Source organism: Leptosomus discolor, chromosome Z, assembly GCF_034619465.1.
Source record: "Leptosomus discolor isolate bLepDis1 chromosome Z, bLepDis1.hap2, whole genome shotgun sequence".
In the NCBI taxonomy this organism is placed as follows: Eukaryota; Metazoa; Chordata; class Aves; order Leptosomiformes; family Leptosomidae; genus Leptosomus; species Leptosomus discolor.
The window spans coordinates 84,334,255-84,357,239 of NC_141419.1; positions in this window are offsets into that span (position 1 = coordinate 84,334,255).

Below are 22,985 nucleotides of genomic sequence, written 5' to 3' on the forward strand. Positions count from 1 at the left end.
GTGTGGGCGGGCGGCCGGTGGCGCTGCGGTAGCCCACGGGCTAGGCCCCTGCCTTCCCCCGCGGTGAAGCACGGCCCTACGGGGCGGGGGAGAAGCCACGTGCTGGGCTGAGAGTGGGACGGAGGGGGCGGTGCCGTGCGGGGGTCACGAGTGGGGACGGAGGGGCACGGCCGGCACACGGTCAAAAACCGGCCGTTTTTGTACAAAGAATGGTTTGTGAGGAGCGACTTGGCGTGACCCAGGGTGCCCTGAAAACCCTGCGGCAGACCCCAAGCCGCAGCAGGGGAGGAGCAGGCCGTTACCCCTCTCCCACCGGTGCTGCTTTCACATGGCCCCACGGGAGCGTGAGGTGTTTCAGTCTCTATCCTTCCTCCCACTCCCCAACCCCGGTAAAGGAGCTTTGCAGAGGTGGTGAGGTACCTCAGCCCGTGAGCGAGCGCCTGTTCCTTAGCAAGTCTTTAATGAATAGCATAAAGAATTCATTATAAAAATAAATAAAGAAAATTAACACAGCGATTATCCAGGAGGAGGATAAACAGCGTAGCACAACTCCAGATGGTGCAAATCTGGGTTTCGCTTCTGGAAATGTTAGTGCACGCACCTGCCCGGCAGCAGACAGGACCACCCAAACACTTGAGCCATACCCGGGACAGATGTAGCTGCAAGCTGGACATCTTATCTCAGCCAGGACAGGAGAAATAATAACAATGTAACAGCCCTGAGAAAAGCCAATGTGTATTTCTTGGATTAAAGAATTAATGTGGTTCTAACAGCAATAATTTAAATAACTAATAGGCTGTAATGAGTTCTAAATTAATTGTAATGTCTCCTCCAAAATGTCACATTTATTTGAAGGAAATCTCTGTTGTCTGTGGACTGTGGTCAAATAAAAATTGGGCACGAATAAAAGTGAAAACCGTGTAATGCTTTAATGTGAATCTGTGGTGTTCGATCACACGGAGTCCAGTGATGAAACGGTAAAAGACCCTGAGGTGATGCTGCATAGAGAGGGATTGAGGAGCATGGCTTTAGAGGTTAATTAAATGAACAAAGTGATCGAAGACAGCAAGAACAATGGAAATGTCAACAGAAACTGTCCAAAAAGTAGGAACTGATAATGGGGAACACTTATTTCATTAGGCTGTGGGACTCACTGCTGCGGGATGATACTCACTCCAACGTATCAGCAGCGTTCAGAGAGGTATGGCATTTATTTAGACAGTAACAAGAGTACCATGGTTACCATGTAGAAAGGAATGGGATTCATTGGACACCTTGTGTTTGAGAGATCTTAACCCATTTCTGCTCAGCATTTCTTTCAGCCTTCTGCACGTGGCAGAGCTCACGTGAGGGTCTTGCTCCTTGGACAAACAGATTGGATGATGTGTCCCATTGTCCCTACATCATTATGTAGCTTCAACCTTCTCCCTTGCCTCCGTCACCACTCACTGCTTTCCCATCCTGATCACAGCCCTGTGGGCATGGGTGACCATTAGATCAATCTCCTGCCTTTTCCAGAGCCACAGACTTTCCCAAAGGTATGGGACCGAGAGCAGGGGCTCTTGGCATTGGCAGAAGATCGTGTGTCTGAGGCAGCCTGTGCTGAAGATGGACCTTGAAGGCTCGACCTGGCACTCGTCAGCCACGCCTCCTTCTCCAGACCTTCACCCAGGGAGGAGAGCAGGAGGCAGACATTTTTCCCCAAGCACCAGCTGCTACCAGGACAAATTTGCTGTTGGCCTGGTGGTGAGCATGGCGCCCTCCCACTCATCCCTGTGACTGCTCTGCTCGCCCTCCTGCTGCCTCTCGGGCTCTCCGCAGAGAGGCCCGCATCACCTCCTCCGAAGATGTTCAAGCACTGGCAGTGGTACCCGGTCCAGGGCTTGTGACTGCCTCCAGTCTGTAAAATACTACATCTTGACACATAAGGGACACAGGTCCTTGCAAAATCCCATCTCACCCTGGAAAATATCCCTGGGGGGACTGGCACAGGTTTTCTTGTGAGCTGGCATGTGCTCTTGCTCACTATCATAGGGGTAATCTGGAGGAACATCCCTCATCCATCCCCAGCTTGCCTGGCTACGCTGCGAAAAGGCGTGTGTTCCCCTACATATGCCTCCCTGCAGGCACAGGTCAGATGCCATCGCTCACTCCTTACCACCCTGGAGTGAGCTCAGATTTACAGAAAGCTGCTTAATTCTGCTCTCACATCCTGAGCCTGGGGGCTGGAGGGTTGCATCACAAACGCTTGTGTGGCCAAAACGCTGTTTGTCAGAGGAGCTCCTTGATGGCCAGGCAGTGTCATGCTGGGTGTGTTTTCTGGTGGGAGTCCAGACCTGTGTTCTGCTTACTTATGTCCATAGACTAGACTAGACTAAACTAGAATAGTTCATCTGGAAGTGTCCTATAACGATCATCTCGTCCAACAGCCTGGGCTGACCAAAAGTTCAAGCATATTATTAAGGGCATTGTCCAAATGCCTCTTAAACACTGGTTTAAGTGTTAAAACAGGCTTGGTGCATCGATCACCTCCCTAGGAAGCCTGCTCTCATGTCTGACCACCTCCTCTGCAAAGAAATGCTTTCTAATGTCCAGTTTAAACCTTCCCTGGCACATCTTCTGGGCATGGCGCAGCAGGCTAAGCAGTTGGCTGTGTGAACAGGACCAGCTATGGTTGCAACCTGGGTGAAGGCTGTTGGCAGAAGAAGTGTAGTGACCCAGACAGAAGTCCCACACAAACATGCAGGTGTCCAGGTCTCTACCTGCAGAGAGTGCCGGAGCCTGGCACTTGTAATGGAGTGTGACAGTGGCCACACCTGGGTCTGATGTGACCAGGTGAATGATCTGCTCAGCCTCATGGCTGAGCTGAAGGAGGAAGTCAAAAGGCTGAGGACTCTATGGGACGGTGAGAGGGAGATAGATTGGTGGAGTCAGACCCTTCCATCCCTGAGCCAAAGGCATCAGGCAGAGGCTCCACAAGAATCAGAGGATCTGCTCTCCTCCTGCCACCAGGTAAAAGGAGAAGACCTAAGAGAAAGGGGTGAATGTCAACAGCTCCCTCCTCAGAGAGGCAGGCGAATCCCCTCCCAGCCTTCCATGCCTGCCCAGCTGCCATTGCACAACAGGTATGGGGCTTTGGAAATAGAGGGCCAGGAGAATGAGAATGGAGATGAAGGTCCATCAGGGGAGTTGCCCAAGGTGAGTCACCCCCACGCATCAGGACTACTTCTATTAGGAAGAAAGGGAGTGTAATTGTAGTAGGTGATTCCCTTCTGAGGGGAACAGAGGGCCCTGTATGCTGGCCAGTTCCATACCACAGGGAAGTCTGCTGCCTCCCTGGAGCCAGGGTTAGAGATATTACTAGTGAACTCTCTGGTATGGTACGGCCATCAGGCTACTACCCACTGTTGGTTATCCAGGTTGGCAGTGATGAGGTTACAGAGAGAAGTCTGAAAGCAATTAAAAAGGACTTCAGGGCACTGGGGAGATGTCTTGGTGGCTCAGGAGCACAGGTAGTGTTCTCCTCAGTCCCTCCAGTGGTGGGGCAGAATTCTGAAAGTAGGAGGAAAACTCACCTGACTAACATGTGGCTTGGGAGCTGGTGCCACCAGCAGAATTTTGGGTTTTTTGGTCACGGGGAGGTTTACACTACGCAGGGTCTGCTGGCAGTAGATGGAGTTCATCTGTCTCAAAGGGGGAAAAGGATCCTTGCATATGAACTGGCCAGAATGATTGAGAGGTCTTTAAACTAGGTCTGAAGGGGGAAGAGAATAAAACTGGGCTCCATAGAATTGAGCCTAAGGGCGGCAGGCCACTGTTGAGAGAGAAATCATTAGCCTGGCTCAAGGGCATCTACACTAATGCACGCAGCATGTGCAACAAACAGGAGGAGCTGGAAGCCATAGTGCAGCACGACAGCTATGACATAGTCACCGTCACAGAAACATGGTGGCATGACTCCCATGACTAGTGTGCTGCAATGGATGGCTATAGGTTCTTCAAAAGGAACAGGCAAGGTGGAAAAGGCAGTGGGGTGGCCCTTTGTGTTAGGGAGTGTTTCGACTGCATAGAACTCAACAACTGTGATGGAGTGGTCGAATGTTTATGGGGAGGAAGGCCACATCCTATTGGGAGTCTGTTATAGAACACCCAACCAGGATGAAGAGGCTGCTGAAGTGTTTAAAAACAGCTGACAGAAGCCTCAAAATCACCAGCCCTTATTCTTGTGGGGGGCTTCAATTTACCAGACATCTGCTGGAAATACAACACAGCAGATAAGCAGCAGTCCAGGAGGTTCCTGGAGTGTGTGGAGGACAGCTTCCTGACACAGCTGGTAAGTGAGCCCCCCAGGGGAGATGCCTCACTGGACCTCCTGTTTACTAACAGAGAGGGACTGGTGGGTGATGTGGTGGTCGGAGGCCGTCTTAGCGACCATGAAATGATACAGTTTTCAATTTTTGGCAAAGCAAGGAGGAGGGGCAGCAAGACCGCTACCATGGACTTCCGAAGGGCAGACTTTGACCTGTTTAGGACACTGGTTGAGAAAGTCCCTTGGGAGTCAGTCCTAATGGGCAAAGGGGCCCAGGAAGGCTGGACATTTTTCAAGAAGCAAGTCTTAAAAGCACAGGAGCAGGCTGTCCCAACTTGCCGTAAAATAAACTTGTGGGGGAAAAAACTGGCCTGGCTGAACAGGGAGCTTTTGCTGGGACCTAGGAGAAAAAGTCTACCATCTTTGGAAGAAGGGGCAGGCTACTCAAGAAGAGTACAGGGACTTAGTTAGGTCATGTAGAATGAATATCAGGAAGGTAAAAGCCCGGTTAGAACTCAGTCTGACCACTGTTGCAAGAGATAATAAGAAGTGTTTTTTACAAATACATTAACAATAAAAAAAGAGCCAGGGAGAATCTCCATCCTTTATTGGATGTGAGGAGGAACATTGTCACTGAGGATGAGGAAAAGGCTGAAGTTCTTAATGCCATCTTTGCCTCAGTCTACTAGTTACCCTCAAGGTAATAAGCCCCCTGAGCTGGAGGAGAGGGATGGAGGCCAGAAGGATTCCTTCATAATCTGGGAAGTAGTAATGACCTGCTATGGCAATTGGATACTTACAAGTCTATGGGGCCAGATGAAATCCACCTGAGAATACTGAGGTGACTGGTGGAGGAACATGCCAAGCCACTTTCCATCATTTATCAGAAGTCCTGGTCAACACTGGAAGGTCCCAGACGACTGGAGGCTTGCCAATGTGACGCCTATCTACAAGAAAGGCCGGAAAGAGGATCCAGGGAACTACAGGCCCGTCAGCCTGACCTTGGTGCCGGGGAAGGTTATGGAGCGGTTCATCTTGAGGGCGCTCACACGGCAAGTGCAGGACAACCAGGGACTCAGGCCCAGCCAGCACGGGTTCATGAAGGGCAGGTCCTGTTTGACCAACCTGATCTCCTTCTATGACCAGGTGACCCACCTAGTGAACAAGGGGAAAGCTGTGGATGTCGTTTACCTGGACTTCAGTAAGGCATTTGACACAGTCTCCCACAGCATCTTACTGGACAAGCTGTCGGCTCATGGCCTAGACAGGTGCACTCTTCACTGGGTTAGAAACTGGCTGGATGGCTGAGCCCAGAGAGTGGTGGTGAGTGGAGTTCAATCCAGCTGGTGACTGGTCACAAGCGATGACCCCCAGGGCTCAGTATTGGGACCGGTCTTATTTAATATCTTTATCGATGATCTGGATGAGATCATCGAGCTCTCCCTCAGTAAGTTTGCAAATGACACGAAATTAAGCGGGAATGTTGATCTGCTTGAGGGTAGGAAGGCTCTGCAGAAGTACCTGGACAGGTTGGATTGATGGGCTGAGGCCAATGCTATGAGGTTCAACAAGGCCAAGTGCCAGGTCCTGCACTTGGGTCACAACAGCCCCATGCAGCGCTACAGGCTTGGGGAGGAGTGGCTGGAAAGCTGCCCAGTGGTAAAGGCCTTGGGGGTGCTGGTCGACAGGTGGCTGAACATGAGCCAGCAGTGTGCCCAGGTGGTCAAGAAGGCCAACAGCATCCTGGCCTGTATCAGCAATAGTGTGGCCAGCAGGAGTAGGGAGGTGATCGTGCCCCTGTACTCAGCACTGGTGAGACCACACCTTGAGTACTGTGTCCAGTTTTGGACGCCTCAGTATAGGAAAGACATTGAGGTCCTGGAGTCGGTCCAGAGAAGGGCAACGAAGCTGCTGAGGGGTCTGGAAAACATGTCTTATGAGGAGCAGCTGAGGGAACTGGGATTGTTTAGCCTAGTGAAGAGGAAGCTGAGAGGAGACCTTTATTGTTCGCTACAACTACCTTTTAGAAGTTGTAGTGAGGCCAGTGTTGGTCTCTTCTCCCAAATAACCAATGACAGGACAAAAGGTAATGGCCTCAAGTTGCTCCAGGGGAGATTTCGATTGGATATTAGGAAAAAATTCTTTACTGAAAGAGTGGTTAGGCTTTGGAACAGGCTGCCCAGGGAGGTGGTGCAGTCATCATCCTTGGAGGTGTTCAAAAGCTGTATAGATGTGGTGCTTAGATACATGGCTTAGTGGTGGGCTTGGTAGTGTTAGGATAATGGTTGGACCTGATGATCTTAAAAGATCTTTTCCAACCAAAATAATTCCATGAAAAGCTCTTCTATGAAAGCTTTGAACCGTTCCCATGTGTCCTAACGTTGGATACCAGAGAGAAGAGATCAGCACCTCCCTCTCCGCTTCCGCTCCTCAGGAAGCTGTAGAGAGCAATGGGGTCGCCCTTAGCCTCCTTTCTCCAAACTAGACAAACCCAAAGTCCTTTGCCATTCCTCATTCCTTCCAGACCTTTCAACAGCTTTGTTGCTGTCCTCTGGACACATTCAAGGACCTTTATATCCTTCTTAAAATGTCGTGGGTTGATGGACATATTCTTGTCAATATGGGATCAGGTTGACTGGCAGGACACATGGGCCGGGAGCCACATACTCACTTTGCTGCCTGTCTTCCCAGGTGGCAGGTGCTTCCATCACCGTAGGGTTTGGCCAATCTCAGTACCTCAACAGCTGGGCCACTTCTGGGAGGGCTCCAGACATGATGCTCTCAGCAGTGCTTCCTCTAGGAGAGAAGAAACACTTCGCCTCTGCCTGCCACATCCCACCCAGCCCCATGACGTGGGTCAGCAGTGAGTCTTTGGCTTCATCCCAGTCCTTCCCAGTCCCAACAGCCCAGTCACAGCTGCCCATGCTTCATCAGTGCTCCCTGCTCCGCAAACCTTATCAACCCCATTCACACCTCCATTCCCATTTCCCAAAAGCCCAGGTTTAATGTCACAGTCACTGTCATTCCCAAACACTCCAGCCCCAGCATCCACTTCCACCTGCTCCTCTATGTGCTCCATTTTCATTGCTAACAAGTCTAATAATGCATCCAAACCAGAGGGCCAAGCTGTGACCTTCCCTGTTGAAGGCACCCAGCAATGACCTGCTCCATTAACGGGGCATCCCAGTTTGCCGGTGAAACATGGTTTTGCTCATGCTCAGAGGAAAATGTTGGGCTGATTCAATGTGCAGGAGCCGAGCCCTTTTGGGATTGCACTGCCCCTATTTTTATGGTAATCGCAACACCTTTCCTTGCAGCCAGCCTCTAGCGCCGGCTTTGTCTGAACCAGCCTAATGCTGGGAGAGATGGGAGAAGCAAAGTTTGGAGCTATTCAGGACTTATCTCTGCCTGCTGCCTGTCTCGAATGTTAATGAAAGAGGTAATCATGCAAGGCAGAAAGTAAAGGAAGCCCTGGTGTATTCAATAGGGTAGGCTAAAAATTCTCCATCAGCTTTGCTTTTAGCGAGAGTATTGGTCTTTTTCCTTCCAACATTTTTTCCCCTTCTCCTACAAAAACAGCCACTGCTCACAGACAATAGAAACTGTCAAAGCAACAGAGCACTTTGCAGCCTGGGCAGCCCCCTCCAAGGATCCTGCCTGTATTTCTGCCAGCGCTCCTGGGAAGGCTCAGCTTCTTTGCCTGGTGTCCCCTTCCCCTAGCCCAGGCTGCCCTGAGGCTGATGTAACTTTTAGATTTATCATATGGCATTTCTGCCCCCTAATCAGCTCCAATATATCCCAATGAAAAGATGAAGCCTTCTCCTCCTCCTCCTTTAGCTGCTCTCCCACTGATGCTCATTGCCCACCTGCAAGCAGGGCTCTCTGTGGGGTATGCTCTGCCACAAACAATATTGTTCCCTCTTCATCTCTGTTGTTTTTTCATGTGAAGGAACTGGTTTGTTCTTTGGGTTCAGAGAACAAGAAATAGGGTCTGATGTAGGAACGTGTGACTCCAGAAGGGGAAATCTCACCAGGAGAGGAGGAGGCTATGTGTGCCATTAATCCAGCCCCCAGCAGGAGAACTTATCTCTGTAAACTGGACCTCAAGATGCCACCAGCACCTTATGTAAATCTGAAATGAAAACTTCTCTTCAAGTCCTTTCTGCTTTGTTCTCATCATCTATTTTTAATAACTCTCTTCCTCTTCTCTTCCCTCCTTCCTGCGAGTCATGAAGGATGACAAATTGAGAGTTAACTCTTCTGCTTAGCAACAGCAGAAAATTTGAAAATGCAAATGTTGTCTTGCTGTCACATTAGAGGGTTACTGAGCTGGCAGAGAGAGGGGCAAGAGGTGGGAAGATGGGGCAGGTCCCACCTAGGTGACTTCGTTCTTGGGGCAGGATCATCTTACATGACACACTTCAGTGCTTTATCCAATTTCTTTCCTGAGTGGCTCAAAGGATGAGACACGTGCTCCTTCTCCTAGGGAACCAGGCTTGCCTGGGCTATAAGACAACAGCATCTCCTCTCCTGCTGCCTCCTCCCTGCTCCTCTGCTCTGGTGAGGCATGGGCAGGGATCCTGGGGACTCTGGGCTGCACTTTAACGGTCTCTCACCTTCAGTACATCAGGTGGATGCTCCTGTGATGAAGAAGATCAGGCAGGGGGTAGGAGCTCTGCTCAGCTTGCAGCCCTCCCCCAGGAGCCCTTTGTAACTCAAACCACCAACAGCTATTCCTTGGGCTGTACTGAAGCAGAGCAGGACATCTGGAGGTCCACCTCATCACCCTCCTGCCCCAAGGCAGTATTGGCCTGTCCTAAGCAGCCCAAGACATATTTGCCTAACCAGTTTTTTAATATTTGTTCTTCAAACCGGCCAAAGTGGAGATTTGCTTGCTCCTAGGTCAACATGTCTCTGGGCTCAGCTCAACTCCCTGTTAGAGAGCTCATAGGTGCCCCCCTCGCCCCAATCTTATCCCATTTCTTCTTGTCGAGACCACTATGGTGATATGGAAGATAGAAAGAGGGGCCAGGATTATTTCCTCCATCTCCTTCCTGGGATGCCATTGCCCAGGCTGGATCCAAATCTCCAGCCAAGGCCATACCAGCATTGACAGCCCATCATTTGCACTGCAGCAGCACATGCTGCCCATGCGCCAAGGGGAAACACCACTTGGGGCTTTGCAGGCTGGTTTCTCAGCCCCGGAGGAACCAGTGACAGAGGAATCTGGGGCTACTTCTTTTGTTTCCACTAGATACCTCAGTCCCAGACCAGAGGGCAGACAAGCACCACGGTGATGGATCTCAGCCTAGGCACTAATGCCCTGTTGCCAAGGAAAGATTTCCCCCCAAAACTCCCTGAGCACTTAACAAAGGAAATCAAAGTGCAATTATCTGCTCTGGTGCCCGAGTGAGCAATGCAGTGTTACTGCACGGGCTGATTCTCATCTCCCAAAGAAGAGAACAGGCATACAAGAGTCCTTGCCTTCCCATTGGCACCTATATAGGTTCCTATAATTGGGGAGCGGAGCATCTGAATTCTCAAGGGAAACGACTCTGAATATTTGAGAATAAAAGTCTGTCCGCAATTTACCTCTTGCCTTTCTTTCACCTAGAAACGGGGCAAGCCAATCCTCAGGCAGAACTCATCACAGGAGTGAAAAGATGCTTTTAAGCACCAGTTGACAGCATCTGGCTTAACCGGAGCCTCCTGCATCAAAGTAGCCACCAGCAGAGAAAGGCAAAGTTTGGAAGATTCAGAACAAAGCATAAGAAAAATGAAGGGAAAAAGAAGATCTTTAGTGGGTTTTTTTTTAACCTTATTTTGATTTGCCCTTTTTCCTGCTTGTTTAAATTTGAATGGGAAAAGGTTGTCTTTTTTTTTTTTTTCTTCTTTTCTACTCTAGTTTACTTCTTTAAAATGGATGAAGTCCATCACAGGGGTTTGATAAAAGAGTGTCATCAAAATGCCTGCTGCTGCTCTCATTCAGCTGATGAATAAATTATAAGTTCATTACAATGCTATTTCAGCTGTGATTCCAGGGCCTGGGGAGGATGACGGCTGTGACCTTATGCCTGTCAGAGAGTGGTCTGCATTTCCAAAGAGTTTGTGTAACCAACTGTTCAGGTCATCTTACACCTCCCATTCTGGGCTTGGTGCACAGAAATATTTGAGCCTGTTCAACCTGCTATGGAGACAGACCTCCAGCTGCACACAGCAGTGGTGGTGCTTGCTGTGGTCCTCAGAAGCTCCTGATCTGATTTCTGCTGAAGCCTGAAGTGAACATCCAAAGCAGCAATCTGGGGACATATTGCTTTATTGATGGGCATGTAACTGAGATATCGCTATTGTCCGGTCCCAGCGACAGTTTCTGTGCTGGGGACTGGTGTTCTAGGTTATTCTTGCTGCACAAGCCACCCCTGCCTCAAGCATTACAACGTGGCTGAGGTGGTGCAGCTGTCATCCATCAGTGGCAAGAGCTTGACCCTGGGTGCTCTCTGGGAGAGGCACCAGCCTAAGCCGCCGTCCCCAGTGCTTCACCTTCACCGCTGCTGCAGTGTCAGCTCTGAAGGACTGTCCTTCTCTTCAGAGTGGGTGACCAACAAGCAGGGACTCCTGGCTGTCCCCATTCCTGGGGATTAGCCATCTGGGTTAGGCAGGCACTGGCAGTGGGGTGAAGGAGCTGGAGCCCACAGAACAGCTGCCTGGTGGACTCCTGAGTGGGTCCAGCAGACCCCGTTTTTACCTTCAGAGCAACCAGCAACTTGTATTTGGGCAGAAGCCGCGGTGAGGAGGGAGAACATTTTGCAGAAGGCGAGTGAGGGGGAGGACGAAGCTCTTCTGGGTCTCACATTGCTCCTGGTTCAGGGGCTGGGTGAACATCAACACCATGACCTGTGCGGGGCTGAGACCTTTCACTTCCACAACATTACCAGCAGCATCAGCTGAGCTTACCAGTGCTCTCACTTGCTGCTGTACCTCCGGTGGTCTCTGCGGGCTTGTCTCCAGCAGTGGTGCAGTCATCTTCTGCCCATAGCTCCGTTAAAATGCACAGACAGCTAGGCTTAGCTGAAGATGCATACCTCAGGTCCTGGCCAGGGCCTCGAAAACTGACCACAAAGAAGAGTTTCCATTAGGAAGCAGAGGGAGAGCAAAGTAAGTTGAGCTGGACCTTGTTTTGACGGGGCTGACTTTGGCCTTTTCATGACCTTTCCCATAATAAATATGAACAGATTCAGAGGAAGGGAAACCAAACTGCAGTGTAAGCACCAAGTCCCAGGCACAGGCAACAGGCATGGGTGGTTGGAGAGCAGAGAGAATCCCTTGGGCAAGAAGGTCCAGAGGAGGGTTGGGGCAGATTTCATTTTTCAGTCTCCACTTCCAGCTTCCTGAAAATGAGATGTTCCTCTGAAAAACTCTTTGCAGGGCTCGTGTGGCAGATGCAATGTCTCATTCCTTTTTATGCATGGTAGGCTATGAGCTCTGGAAACCACACTGTGGTGGGTGTGAAGCAGCATTGAGAAGGCAAAGACTGTTGCACCAGCCCTGCAAACTGCTCTGTGCGCCCATGCGTGGCGAGGAGGAGGCTGAACGTTTCCTTTGGGAGCCTGAATCACCAGGAGGGTAATTAATGCAAATTTCCCGTATAGGTGAACAAGTCTGGAGATGCCTCGCTCCTTGGCCTGAATGCGCTGAGCGGCACAGTCATCTCCACCCTGAGGCTTGCCATCCCTTGGAAATTTGGGAAGAACTTCTAAGGGGTCTGGAAAAAAACAACCAGAAAACCACTGGTCTGAGAGAAGGGAGGCCCGTTGGAGATATGGGTGCCTCAACCCCAGCTTGCAGGGATGAGGGCTCAGGAGGCAATAGCTGGGCGTTGATCACCTGCCACTCAGCCCCACCAGCTCCCCTGCAGCCATGTCCCCTCCAGCCACCGCTTGCTGGTCCCCCTTGCTCCATCCGCACCCTGTTGCAGACCTTGGGGCAACACCAGTTATGTCCCTGCTCTGTTTTTGTGGCTGTGGCTGGAGGGCTCAGCTCTGTGAGACCTGTGGACAGGGGAGAGGGCGGTGCCCTGTAGGTGCTGTGCCTCAGTGCTTTGCTGTACCAACATCTCAACCCCCATCTACAGCTGCCTGCAGGGCCAGATAAGTATCCTCCAGACTTGTTTACCTGCTGGGAGTTTTCCATTAATTACCTGCATGCTTATCCATCCTGCAGGAAATCCCTTTGCTGCACTGACTTGAAGCTCTCAATGCATGGTGGATTTGGCACATCCCACATCCTTGTCCTATTTAGCACATCTCAGCATCCTCTGCCTGGCCTGTAGGATTGGTTGTTCCCCTTCTCCAAACTTCAGCTGTCAACTTAAGGGCTGGCAGAGTGTGGAAGAAGCCAATGCTGGGCTGCATGTTTGCATCTGGTTTTGCATCACGGCTGGTCCCTCTGTAGGACCATCCCCATTTTAAAGGTGGAGAAGGCTCTGATGCTGCCCCAAAATATCAGCTGTGGATTTTGCCTCAAATGGGTTTGTTTTCTTTTTGCATGGATATCCCATGGGTCTAGAAGAGTAGGAAGGATGGGAGTTTGAGAGCCAACCCAAGCCTTCGCGCTTGGACTCTCACTTTAAATTAATGCAATGCTTTGAATGAAAATGCTCTTGTTCTTGTCTCTGGTACAGGGTGGGAAATGGGTGGGAGAGGGCAACACATTCACTGGCACTGCGGGGGAGGTGGTCAGCCAGTGAGCTGGCTGCAACCTGGTCCCTTCCTGTCTGTGCTCTACTTATCTCCAAGTATTTTGGAGATTTCCTTGCTTTTGCCCTGGGGAAGATAAAAAAAAAAAAACAACCCTGAAAGTGCTTGCTGGCAGGTGGGAAGGACCAAAAAAGGGCAAACTTTAGCAATTTCTCTCTTTCTGCTGTCCCTCTGGTGGTGGTGGGGGCAGTGAGTGGGACAAAGCAGGGATGCCTTGTGGGGTGGAAGCCTGAAAGCAAAATGGGAACCAGAGGAAGCGGCGAGCACCTTACAGGCAGCAAATACTTCTCTTTGCAAAGAATCACCCAAAATACTGTGAAGACCAAACAGCTTGGATAAAAGCTTTTGTCCACCACAAGGATGTTCTTCTCTCAGCATCCATTTTTAATATATTTTTCTTTGTTCTTTCTTTAAGTGCAGCACTGGTGAGCATTGCCAGGGCACTCAGATCCTTTCCTCAGCAGCAGAACACGTGCTTAACTTCAGAAAGGCAGTATTTCCCTAGAGTGAGACATATTTTCATATACCTGATCACTTATGAGCAAATGAAATTAGAAGGGAGAGTTTAGTAACATCTTGCGTAGCTTGTCCTCTAAGAGTCATTTCCAAGCTTGACTTGATTGTAGGGAATTTTTCTGTTTTTTTCTTTCTTCATATATGTGAAAATACTGTCCCATTCATTCTGCTGCCCTGCTCTTCTTTTTGTTTACACCTATCAACACCACATCTTTCACATACATATGAAATACATAAACATATATGCTTCTTTCATATCTGCTTGCTGTCTAAACATTTGTGAAAGCTGTTGAAGGACTTGATAAAAAAGCATGACAAGAATACCCTGCTGTTACTCTCAATATTCTGATGATTAATAAATAATAAAAAATTATTATAAAAATATTTTATCTGGGGTTCTCAGAACACAGGACATGGGAATATATATAACCTGCAACACACCCAGCTGCTCTCATCCTTGGAGGTATTTCCAAAGGCTTGGCAAAGTAGGAGAAAAGAGACTTCTCACTTATTGACTGTGTTTTGTGGGCATCTGGTTGGCGATGTGACCAGCAGCATCTTATTGACATTGAAGATGGCTGCAGAGTGAGACCCAAGACTTTGAGGCTTTCTGCTGGTGCTGACATTAGCTTCAAAGGAGACACTTTGCACACAGAGGGATGGTAATGCTTTGCAAAGCCCTTGGTGTGGATGCACAGTAATATGGGGGAAATGGATGACTTGAAGACTTGGAGGCTGTTTTGGGGGCAAAGGAATTGTCTTTTTTATAGACACAGACATGAGAGCTGCCCAAAAGATGGAAAGGTGCAAATATCTGTTGCGATGACTCTGAATCCAGCTCCTACACCACCCAACTCTCAGGGCATCTTGGTCATGAAGACCATGAAGACATTGCACATGCCGTGCCCTGCTCACCCGTTCAGAGCCTGACCCAGCAGCTGGGTCTGGGGCAGCTGGGCTGGGCTGTGCGTACTCAGAGTATCTAATAATTACTTTGAATATTTTCCTTTTTGATCTTGTTTTTCTGTGTCACAGGAAAAAAAGGAGATTTGGAAATTCTCACTGCCAGGTCATGGGCTGGTTTCCCTCTGCCGTCGCCTTATCTCATGGCCTTCAGGCTTGTTTTTTCTCAGCTCGAGAGCTGGCAGCTGGTGCTCTATCAAGGTGCTGCACCAAGCGATTCCCTCACGGTCGCCCTATCTCCAGGGACCTGCCTACATGGGTTCCTCTGGGCGCTATCTCCTTTTGCCACCTGCCGGGTGCCACGTGTCCATGTCCCCCCCATCTCCGTGTCCTCCTCCCCATCCCCCTGTCCGTGTCCCCCCCCCGGCCGACCCCATTGCACAGCACAGCAGAGAGATCTTGGGGCAGATTCATGCAGGTGAACAACAAACTTATCACAAGTGATGCTGTGTTTCAGCACTGGGTGCTTCTATATTTTCAAATATAGAAATAGCCCACAGTCGCTCCTTTAGCTGTGCACCTCTCTTCGTGGAAGTCCACCCTTGGATGGACATGAGGACAAGTGATAATTCCCCAGAATATTTCCTCGACCTACAACATTTTTTTGTGACTCAGGCTCCCTGAGTCAGAGGTGTCCTTGCATTTAATCGTCTTCAGCAGATTTTTTGCCCGTGAACTTGTTTAGTTATTTTTGAAGCTGGGTAAATTTTAAGCATTTGCAACATCCTGTGGCAAACAGGTGCCCAATCTAATGACCTGTTTGGGTGCAGAATCATTTCCTTTGGTTTGTTTTGATCCTGCCACCTGCTAGTTTTTTTGATGCCCGCATCCTCATGGTGGAGAAGACGATGAGTCGTCCTTTTCTATCCACACTCTGCCCCTTGTAATTTTGCAGGCTCTACCATAACTTTTCCCATGAATGTCTTTTGGCACAGAAGAGTCCCTGCCTGCACAGCTGTTCCTCCTATGGACACAGAGACCTTATGGCGTTATGATCACCTAACGATGGTTTCCCTTTTGTTTCCATCCCTTTCATAATAAGCACCAGGAGTCTTGCGTACACCCCCCCCCGAGATTGTGTAAAAGACAAATCAAAGGAAAATGCCGCAAAGCGAGGTCTCCACCATCTCCCAGGTGATTTCAAATTGTCTCATGCCCATATTTTCTCCTCTGGGTGCTGCTGCTGTCCTCACCCAGACTCCAAGACCTGGGGAATCTGTCTCTTTGTATTTCTTCCTACGTTAGGGACAGGGGAGGCAAAGAAAACCCCAAATGACAGCAGAGTCATTCCTCTCCAGCATAAAATTTGGGCAAAGTAACCAGCCTGTTTCAGGACAGAGGCTTATCACTCGGCAGGCAAGGAAGCCTTCTGCTCATCACTTGGTAAGCCACAGCAGGGCAGCGTGGGGTATCCAAGCGAGAGTATCCAGCTGGGAGTTTCAAGTGTGCCTGTCACCGCTGGGTCTGGGCATTTTCGGATTCACCTGGACATTAGAGAGCACAAAGCTTTCAGCTCCCTATGCAGCCTTCAGCACCTTCAGGAGACAGCTGGAGTCACCCTGTGTTTCCTGACTCGTCTCGAGGCAAGTCTCTCATGGGTTTCTAAGCAAGGGCAGGTAACTCCTGCCCTTTGAGGTCAAATCAGGTTAAAAGGCAGCAAAGCAGACTTGCACAGGTTCCCCAAAGCCAGTGCCCAGTTTTTATTTTGATGGAAAGACCCTCATGTAGACCTCAAGGAGGTCTTCCCTGATGTGGAAGCCATCTTTGACCTCAGTAGACAGCTCTGGCTCGCAGAGCAGCCTTGCAGTGGTTGTAGGGGACAGGGAAGAGAGGTTTACCCCAGCTCAAAGCCAAGGTGCTTCTCTCTGTCCTTCCAGGCCCAAAGCACCCTGTGGGGTGAGGCCACATGCTTGGGACTCATACCTGTGGAGAAGGAGACCCATGAGAACAGCCTCAACACCCACAGGGTAAGACTTCTGTAAGACGTTCCTGGAGCAGCAGAGCTTTGAAGCTTGTTTCTGGTAGCACCCTCTTGAGTGGAGTGTCGGTTGGCTAGTAATGCAGTTCAGTGTGCTCCGCTACCTTCCTCCCAGTGGAGGAAGACTTTAGTCTTTCTCCTCCTCCCCTCTGAGCTGCCTGATTCCATAAAACATCCCTGAAACACCTGCATCTGGGGGTGAAGCTGCCTTGTGGGTTAAAAACCACAAACAAGGAGGGATCTGGCAGAGAGAGAGAGAGACAACACAGTTGCATAATCTTTGTTTCTGTGGGAAGCAAGAGCAAAATGGAGAACCGTGAGGGAGTTTCCCAAATGCCCATGTCAGCTCTGACTCAGCTTTCCTGCACCCCGGCACACCCCACCACTGCTCTGCCTCAGTTTCCCCACTGGGTGAACAAGGGTGGACCTTGAAGAGTCATTGGGATGGGAGGATAGAACAAATCAAAAAGGGGCCAGAGCTGTTAAATCTGAGCCAGGTGTGCTTGAAGATTTCAGTTAATCAAGTCATTGTCATCATCACCTCTGCTGATGTTTGTGCAGTGCTGTGAGGGTTGGGTTTGACAGAAAGGGGGGGAGGGAGGGCACTTGCCTTGACACGAGGTTTAGCGCTTGGAGGTTTAAGCCATGAATAAATAAAAGCTGCATTTGCATGTTCCTGGCTCTCTCCACGCCCTCTAGTCTCAGGAGCCACCCCGGAGATTGAATTTTTATTTTTTGGAGGGGAAACAGAGCACTATATAATGCAGGGAGACTGCCGAGGGCTGTTTTGGTGGGACAGACAAGGCAAACCAACCATTGCTGATAAAACATGACACGACTGCAAGAGGAAAAGGGGCAGAGCTTTTCTCCTCTGTCAGTGTCTCCAATGTGATTTTTGGAGTAACCTTACTACTAGGGGGAAAAAAAAAAAAAAAAAAAAAAAAAAAGGTTTTTTTCCTCTTGTTGCTAAGTGTAAAGCCCACAGCAACAGACAGGAAGTCAGATAATTTTGCTCTCTTGCCTGTTGCAGAACACAAGAAAAAAGCAATCAGAAAATTAAAAAAAGGGCAGAAAACAATCTCTGCAGAAAGCAAATTGGTGATTTAAAAGGAGGCAAAACACTGCTATGTTACGAAGATATCAACTTCCCGTTAGTTCTCTTAGTGTGATTCAGGTTGCCAAAGTTTTGAGATAAAGCTGCCAGAGCTACTGACTTTGGACAGTCAAAATATGTCTCCCCCTCTCTGCCCCTGACCTGTAGGTTTGGATTGGTTTAGTCCTCTTTGAATTTTTGACCTTTTAGGCTTTTTTGTTTTGTCTAAGGCAGAGCATCTAACCCAACCTCCCAGCATATGACCCACCAAGGAGGGCTCTGGCTGTTGTGCCATCCCATGAACTCGTAAAGGCCTGGAGCCACTGCTGCTGCTGGTGGGGGGGTGAAAGTGGCTGCTCCATCCCCATGCAGACAGGCGAGATTTAATGAACCAGGTGAGACTTATTGAACCATCATCCATCCAAGCAACAACTGATGATTAAGGCTTGTTTTAATCAATGTGGTGCTGCATTGTGTGGGTGGACCCCAAGCAGAAGGAGGGACCTCTGACACCATCCCACAAGTGGAGGAGCTGGTGGTGTCTGAGCCAGGAGCTGGGCACTAGCTCTCCTGGGACCTTTTTTCTGTCAGTGGCTGACAGAAACATGCTGTGTGCCTGCCTGAATCCCGGGGTGAAACTCTTGGGGTTTTGTTTAAAGCTTTGATGGCTACAGATATCTACTTTACCCTATTTCTGTGCCCTGATAAGGTCTCCCACTTCTTGGCCATCATGAAGATTGCTCATTAGCTACATGTTTCTGTGATATGGCCATGCTTGGGATGGACAGTCAAACGTTACAGGAGTGCTTCCTTCTGCAATTACCCTATGTACCAGTTTATTTTTGTTTGGGAGGTACAAATGACTCTATCATGTGTTAATACTTGAGAGTCTGAAGCACCTGAAAGTACTTTAGAAAACAACGGGATGAACTGTTTAACACTAGAATGAAATACAGCTTCTGCTGGGGTGGTACAGAATTCCTCACCCCAGGAGAAGGAAGAAACCCCATAAAATCTGGGTAAAGCTGCTGGGAGGGACTGGCCGGGCCATGAGAAGTGCCACATCCCCGTATGGCTGGACCATGGCTTTCTGCTTTGCACCAGGCGCTATCGCTAAGATCACATTTGGGGGGGACTTGGAAAGAAACTGGCCATGGCTGTGGGGTAGCCAAGGGGAATTAGGGAGGGATGCAAAGGTCTGGTGGAGAAAGCCCCAGGCAGGAGCTGGCTTTGCCCATGAGAAAGTGTGAAACATCTGCGAGAGACGACAGCCCCGGTGACGTGCCGAGGTTTTAGCTTGAGGTTTAGTTCCCCACAGCTGCTATGGGACTGGAGCATTTTCACAGCAGTGGCGTTTGCGAGAAGGCACCTGGGGTGGAACAGGGGGGTGCAGAGGGAGGGCAGATGCAACATGAGCCAGGATCAACATGACAGCTAAACCTGCTCAGCAGGCCCATCTGATCACAGCCCCTTCCCACCAGCTGTGCCCAATGCCAGTGGCATTCCCAGGGTGGGAACCATGTCTGCAAGTCACCACCAGGCTTTTGCTTTTGCCAAGAGTAAAGGGATGGTGGGAGCAGCAACACCCTTTTTCTTCTTCAACTGTCCCTTTTTGGGACATCAGTGATTCCTGCCAGTGGTTCAACACTGCCTCTGGCCCTCATTGCACCCCAGGGGAAAGGACAGCCCAGCACCACCAGCATGGGTGAACCAAGTGAGGAACAGATGGAAAAAGGAATGTCCCAATGGGGAGGGGTAAAAACTCAGCCCCAGCCTGTTGGTCCCACCAGTGCCGTTATCTCATGGGAGGTATTTGAGAACACTGTCTGTCACATTGGCTTGTCCCAGTGTGGGGCAGCAGGCTGTGTGCCCACCCCTGCGTGATTTCCATTTGTGTGAAGGGACAGGTTGTGGGTTTTGCCCTGGGGTTGGTCGTTATGGACCTTCTGGGATTTGGGGTTGACTGTATAGGGCACAGCATCAGGTACTTGGGTGGCTTGCCTGTCTGTGTGACAGCAGTCAGGGGCTGTGTCATGGCTTCTGCAGTGTGATGGAGACGTAAATTATGCTTGATATTTTGGGGAGTTTTTCCGTTTGTAAGATACCACTGTTGAATTTTGATGGTGATGTCTGGAAAGCCGGTGTTGATATGGGATTTCCCCAGTGGTGCGTTGATGCCAGCTTGCCATCCCTCTGCGCCTCTTAGGAAAGCAGGAGCTCTGGGATGCCACTCCAAGAAAATGCTGGTACATAGAGCTTGGGGATGCTCACCGACGGTGAGAAACCACCTGGGAACAGCTTCACCTCGGCTAGGAAACCCCAGATTCCTGGGGACAAAGTCAGGGGAGGGATTCCTCTGATTCCCCAGGGGCTTCCAGGCAGCAAGAACGAAGTGTGGCTGGAAGCGAGTGCCTGGCAGTGGGTGGGCAACTGGGGCCATGCTGCAGCTCTTTGGGCAAGGTGGGATGGCGGGAGGTATATGATGCCTGTGAGGGTGGGTGAGGGGTGCGGAATGCTGTAACATATTTTTTTATTACTAGTATTAGTATTAGCATTGTAGGATTGGGCGTAATTAATGACTCACTAGGTGCTGAAATACTTTATTAAACAACCTGTTCCAGGAAAGGCGTCACTGGTCCTGCTCCCCGCTGCAGGGCTGGCCAGGCTGCCTGGCTGCCCTGGGGTGGCATGTCCAGAAGCCAACCTGCCTGCATCCCCTCAGTCCTCCTAACCACCACCCCCTCCCAGCACCCCCAGGTCCCCAGGGCCCTCCTGGCTCCAGCAGAGCTGGCAGCGTCTTGCTGCGGCTGTGTGTGCATGAGTGCACGTGCCTGCAAGTGTGCGTATGTAGGTTTGTGTGTATGTGCATGCATGTCTGTGTATGTGTGTATTTGTGTGTGTATGTAAGTGCTTGCATACGTATGCGCGTGCATACCTGTGTGTGTGTGCATACATATGTTTGTGTATGTGTGTGGCACATGTGTATATGTGCATATCTGTAGGGTGTGTGTGTGCGTATGTGTGTGTGCATATGTGTGTATACGTTCATGTTTATATATGTGTATGAATCTACGTATGTGTGTGTTTATGCGTGCACATGTGTGGGCATGCACATCTGTGCGTGTATGTCTAGAGGTACATGTGTGTGGTGGGGTGTATACAGACGTTGTGTGCAGCTCTGTGTGCACATAAGTGTTTATGTATGCATACATGCGTGCATGCACATCTATCTGTGTGTGTATGTGTGTGCACATGCCCCGTCCTGGAGGCTACGGGACGAGGGCTTTCACCTGGAAGCTGGGGGACACAGGGTGGTGGGGGATGGCAGGAGGCCGGTGGGGCTCCAGGCATTGCCCCATCATCCAGCCCCGCCAGGGCCAGACCTTGAGCCCCTTCTGCCACTCCAGCTGGTCATTACACCCCCTCCCATGGACAGCAGGGTCTAAGGGGGGACGCTGAGGGGTTTGCAGGATGAGCACCCCAGCGACCCACCGTGAACCTGCCAATTTATTCCCCAAGTGACTGAGTCCTTCCTCCCCTGTTGCTCCCAAGCAGCACAGGCATGTGACCTTGGGGCCAGGGATGACCAAACTGGTTTTCCCAGATTTCCTAAAAATCCTGCGCAGAGCTGCAATTACCCTTGCCTTAAATCAGAGGGGAGCCTGACACTGCGGGTATACCCACAGCACCCACAGGTGTCAGGCAGTGAATCACATCTTGGGGAGCACTGTGGCACAGTGGTGACAGTGGGTGATGAACTGGGAATGGTGGAGAGAAGTGGAGCTGGAGCGCAGGGGTCGTAGTCCTGTTGGGGGCAGGAGGGAAGGAGGAGGAACAGGCATTCCTCCACCCAAGGAACTGTTTCTTTTGGTGACACGGAGGATAAATTCTTCCCCAGTTAGGAGATGACGCTGTAATTCATACTCAGCGGAGTCACTGGGTCTGTGCACAAGAATTACCTGCAAAACCAGCTGGGAGTTGGACATCTATGCTAACTGGAAGTTAATTTGGGAGGCAACCTTGGGATGCAAGTGAGTGTGGGGCAGCGCGTGCATGGGCATGGATGGATGAAGGATGTTTGCCTCCCCACCTTGAGAAGCAGCTGAACCCAGTCCGCCAAGATGGAGGAGGAAGTGATTCAGAGGTTACAATGAGTAAAAATCCTCTCCTGGGATGCTTTGGAGGGGGTTGGGGATGTTGCTGCTAGTGGCTGGGATGGAGAGAGGCCATGATGCAGTGGCCAGGCAGGAACTGCAATAAGCCACAACACAGACGAGCAGCCTAGTCTCATACCTACAAGTGTCACCCACATCCCCACTGCAAGTGTTTGCATACAGAAGGTGGTCCCCAAACACAACAACAGGTCAGCTCAGCTCTTGGGAGACATTTCTTGGAAAGCAGGACCCAAACATCCACCTGCAGGAGTCCCTGTCCCCCAGTTGATACAAGGCTGAAACCCAGCTTCCAGCAGGTTTTCCTGTGGAAATTGTTAAATACTGGGGATGTGAGGCTTGAGGTGTCTTTTGGCAATGATGCTGGCGACCGTGACCAGCTAGGCAGCAGGTCAAATGACACATGGACTGGTTCCAGCCTTTTTTGGGAAATGATGACTGGCCTTGAGCAGGAGCTCAGCACCAGGATTTCAGAGGCAGAGAGGCTGCACAGCAGCAGCATGTGGAAACAAGCTCTGCACAGCAGGAGCCTTGGGTGACGATGGATGCAGCGGTGCTCTGCTTTCCTTGGCAGAGGTGATGGTGAGAGCCTGCTCTGCTCTGTCAGAAGCCAGATGCAGCAAACAGCTGCAGGACAAACAGGGCAACATCTTTTTGATACTGTAAAAATCGGTCACAGAAGAACCCTCTAAGACCTAGCTTGAAGTTTTAGAAGGCAGGCATTCTTTATTTACGGCACCAGATGCACGAGGGATAATTCCACCTAGCATGCATGCTGCATGTAGCAAATAGTGGAGCTTATATTACTCAATAATATACATGTGGACAGTTTTTCCTCTGGAATTTTCATACATATTCATATTGTTTCCAAGAAACCATTTACATAAAGTTCATCTTTCTCTGGAGTCTGCACAGGGAGGGGTATATTCCAGGTGATGCACCTCCTTGTCTCAGTTGGCTGGTCTTGTCCAGCATGAAGGATATTTCTCAGCTTCTTATCTGTTCACACGTACTAAAGTATCGAAACTACTGCTGCAGTAACAAACATGCATCAAGGACAGGATGTTGTGGTAATGTTGAGATTACATGTACCAAGGACAGAGTGATTACTAAAAAGGTTTGTGATTATGAATGAAATACAAAGTAATTATTTTCTTGTCAAAACTTCCATTTAGCTAAGCTATGTTAAGGTATCACT